We start from the raw sequence: 4,406 nt of genomic DNA, 5'->3' as shown, positions 1-4,406 counted from the left end.
CTTTCAGGGATTACTTTGATAACTTATCAGTAGTAGGAGTCCGACTTGGTTATGTCGGTCTCCCTTAAGTTATTTTTTGTAGTCCTCTTTCTTGGATCTTTGTTAGATCTCTTTCAGGGACTACTTTGATAACTTTTTGGTAGTAGGAGTCCGACTTGGTTATGTCGGTCTCCCTTAAGTTATTTTTTGTAGTCTTCTTTCTTGGATCTTTGTCAGATCTCTTTCAGGGACTACTTTGATAACATTTTGGTAGTAGGAGTCCGACTTGGTTATGTCGGTCTCCCTTAAGTTATTTTTTTGTAGTCCTCTTTCTTGGATCTTTGTCAGATCTCTTTCAGGGACTACTTTGATAACTTTTTTGGTAGTAGGAGTCCGACTTGGTTATGTCGGTCTCCCTTAGGTTATTTTTTGTAGTCCTCTTTCTTGGATCTTTGTCAGATCTCTTTCAGGGACTACTTTAATAACTTTTTGTTTTGGGCTGACTTTGTTATGTCGGGCTCTTCTAAGTTAAAGTAATCCTCTTTAATAGGGTTGGCCAGACCTCTTTCCAGGGTTTACTTATAACTTGGTTTGACTTGGTTTGACTTCTTAATGTTCGACCAGTTTTTAAGTTATTATTTTAGCGATCCGTAAGACCTCGTCAGGTTCTTTTTTAGATCACTTTCGATAACTTCTTACATTATTCTGTGTTCATCTTTGCCGATTTGTAGAAAGTGGTTGTCATCTCTAGATAGTCCTTTGGGTGAATCGCATTTTCACCTTTATCGGACGGTTGTCTTTATCGTGATCGTGCAGTGAAATTGTTTTTCACTTTCTGCTGATCTGTTGCTTTACAATCGGACGATGAATGCTTCAGATTAATGCGTCTTGAAATCTTTGTAGAATATCTAAAATATATTTTATTTAAAGGAAAAGTGCAAATAGATACATATAGGATTGTCTGAGTCTCAACTTGGTGCCTCATTAAAAAACTTTTTCAGGAAAAAGAGCGCATCCAATGATGAGATCTTTTATCTTTTTTTAACTGTAGTACCTTCTTAGGTTGCAAGCGTGCCACGACCTGGGAAGCTCTCGTCCCTCGAGTTCAGACAGTCTGTAGTAGCCCTTTCCAAGTACTTCTACAACTCGGTAGGGTCCTTTCCAGTTTGCTGCCAGCTTTCCTTCTCCTGGTCGAGTTGTTCCGATATCATTTCGGATTAGGATGAGATTATTCTCTGCAAAACTTTTCGGCACTACCTTTTGATTATATCTGGAAGCCATTCGGCGCTTTAGAGCTTCTTCCCTGATCTGAGCTCTTTCCTGGAGTTCGAGTGACAAGTTGAGCTCTTCTCTCTGAAGTTGGGAGTTTGCTCCCTCATTGTAGTGAACTACTCTGGGCGACCCTTCCTCGATCTCTACTGGAATCATTGCCTCTATTCCGTATGCTAATCGGAAGGGGGATTCCTTTATGGTGGAATGTGGCGTTGTTCGATATGCCCATAGGACCTGTGGAAGCTCTTCTGCCCAGGCTCCCTTTGCATCTTGTAATCTCCATTTTAATCCGGCCAGTATGACTTTGTTAGCAGCTTCGGCCTGTCCGTTGGCCTGTGGATGTTCAACGGAGGTGTACTAGTGCTTTATATTCAAGTCGGCTACTAGTTTTCTGAAGCCTGCATCTGTGAATTGAGTGCCATTGTCTGTGGTTATTGAATATGGAACCCCGAACCTCGTGACAATGTTTCTATATAAGAATTTCCGGCTTCTTTGAGCGGTGACATTGGCTAGGGGCTCTGCCTCGATCCACTTTGTAAAGTAATCTACCCCTACTATGAGGAATTTAACTTGTCCTGATCCCTGTGAGAAGGGGCCGAGAAGATCGAGTCCCCATTTTGCAAATGGCCAAGACGAGGTCACGCTGATGAGCTCTTCTGGCGGGGCGATGTAAAAGTTGGCATGTTTCTGACATGGTGGGCATGTCTTTACAAATTCTGTGGCTTCTTTCTGTAGAGTTGGCCAATAAAATCCTGCCCGAAGCACTTTTTTGGCGAGAGCTCGTGCTCCGAGATGATTGCCACAGATACCGCCGTATATTTCTTCTAGCACTTCTCTTGTGTTGGAGGTTGGCACGCATTTTAGTAAAGGTGTTGAGATTCCTCTTTTGTACAGGATGTTGTTTATGATGGTGTAGTACTGTGCCTCCCTTTTTAACCTTTTTTCCTCCTTTTCTTCTATGGGGAGTGTTCCTGTTTTGAGGTAGTTGGTTATAGGGGTCATCCATCCTTGGTCCTGACTTATTATAGTCAGGACTTTTTCCTCTTCCGAGATTGACGGGTTCTGCAACATTTCCTAGATGAGGCTTCTGTTGTTACCCCCTGGTTTGGTGCTGGCTAGTTTTGAGAGTCCATCAGCTCGGGCATTTTGTTCGCGGGGTATGTGGCAGATCTTATACTCCCCGATTTGTCCGAGCTGTTCCTTGGTTTTATCCATATACTTTTTCATGGTGGGATCTTTGGCTTGGTAGCTCCCTGTTATTTATGATGTAACCACTTGTGAATCGCTGTAAATGTTGAGTTTTTGAGCTCCGACCTCTTTAGCCAGCTAATAATGCTTCATATTCCGCCTGGTTGTTTGAGGCCGGGAACCCAAACTTGAGGGAGAGCTCGACTTGGGTTCCTTGGTTGCTTTCTATTATCACGCCTGTGCCGCTTCCAGTCTTATTTGAAGAACCATCCACGTAAAGGTTCCATTCTATGGGGGTTTCTAGGGCATCTGTGAATTCTGCGATAAAGTCGGCCAGATATTGTGATTTGATTGCCGTCCGAGCTTCATATTGGAGATCAAACTCTGACAACTCGACTGCCCATTGTAAGATTCTGCCTGCTAGATCTGTTTTCTGCAATATTCCTTTTATGGGTTGGTTAGTTCGAACCTTAATGGTGTGAGCCTGGAAGTACGGGCGGAGTCGTCGAGATGTTAGGATAAGAGTATAGGCGAATTTTTCTATTTGCTGGTAGTTCAGCTCAGATCCCTGTAGTGCCTTGCTAATGAAGTAGACAGGTTGTTGTCCATTTTCGTCTTCTCTGACTAGTGCTGATGCTACTGCCTTGCTTCCCACTGCGAGGTATAATATGAGTGGTTCTCCAACTCGCGGTCGGGATAGGATATGTGGCTGTCCTAAGAACTTCTTGAGGTCTTGGAAGGCTTGCTCGCACTCTATTGTCTATTCGAATTGTTTTTCCTTTCTTAAAGTAGCATAGAAGGGAAGAGATCTTATCGCGGCTCCTGCTAAGAATCGGGATAGGGCGGCCAGTCTCCCGTTGAGTTGCTGTACTTCTTTAACACATGTTGGGCTCTTCATGTTGAGTATGGCCTGACATTTGTCTGGATTTGCTTTAATTCCTCTTTGAGTGAGCATGAAGCCTAAGAATTTGCCTGCTTCTACTGCAAAGGTGCATTTCACGGGATTGAGTCACATGTCATGCTTCCTTATGGTGTCGAATACTTGAGCCAGGTCGGACAATAGTGTCTCTTCGCTTTGTGTTTTTATTAGCATGTCGTCCACATAGACCTCCATGATCTTTCCGATGTGATTCGAAAAAACTTTATTCATTAGTCTTTGATAAGTAGCTCCTGCGTTCTTGAGACCGAAGGGCATCACGATGTAACAGTAGTTCGCCTTTGGTGTTAAAAATGAGGTCTTTTCTTGATCTGGTGGATACATGGAAATTTGGTTGTATCCTGAATATGCATCCATAAATGAGAGATATTTATATCCAGAGGAAGCATCTACCAGGGCGTCAATACTTGGGAGTGGGTATGGATCTTTTGGACAAGCTTTGTTGAGATCGGTGTAATCGGTGCACATTCGCCACTTCCCATTCGATTTTTTCACCAAGACGACGTTGGCTAGCCATAGCGGGTATTTAACTTCTCTTATAAATCTGGCTTCCAGCAGTGCCTGTACTTGCTCTTCCACAGCCTGGGATCGCTCTGGCCCAAGCTTTCTTCGTCTCTGCTGTACCGGTCGAGATCCTGGGTAGACCGCCAACTTGTGGCACATTAGCTTAGGGTCTATGCTTGGCATGTCTGCGGCTTTCCATGCAAAGAGGTCGACATTATCTCGTAAGAATTGTATTAGCAATTATTTTAAATCTCCTTTGAGGATTGTGCCGATATTAGTTGTTTTTTCCGAGGTGTCCCCGATCTGAATTTTTTCTATCTCGCCCTCTGGTTGGGGGCGAAGATCATCTCGTCGTTGAACTCCGCCCAACTCGATTGCGTGGAACTCTTCTCCTTTACCTTTGAGGTTTAGGCTTTCGTTATAACAGCGATGTGCCATCTTTTGGTCAGCTTTTATCGTGGCTATCCCTTTTGGAGTTGGGAACTTCATACATAGGTGTGGGGTCGAGACTATTGCGCCGAGTTGG

Source organism: Arachis ipaensis, chromosome B08 (assembly GCF_000816755.2).
Source record: "Arachis ipaensis cultivar K30076 chromosome B08, Araip1.1, whole genome shotgun sequence".
NCBI lineage: Eukaryota > Viridiplantae > Streptophyta > Magnoliopsida > Fabales > Fabaceae > Arachis > Arachis ipaensis.
This window is presented reverse-complemented; position numbering follows the sequence as displayed.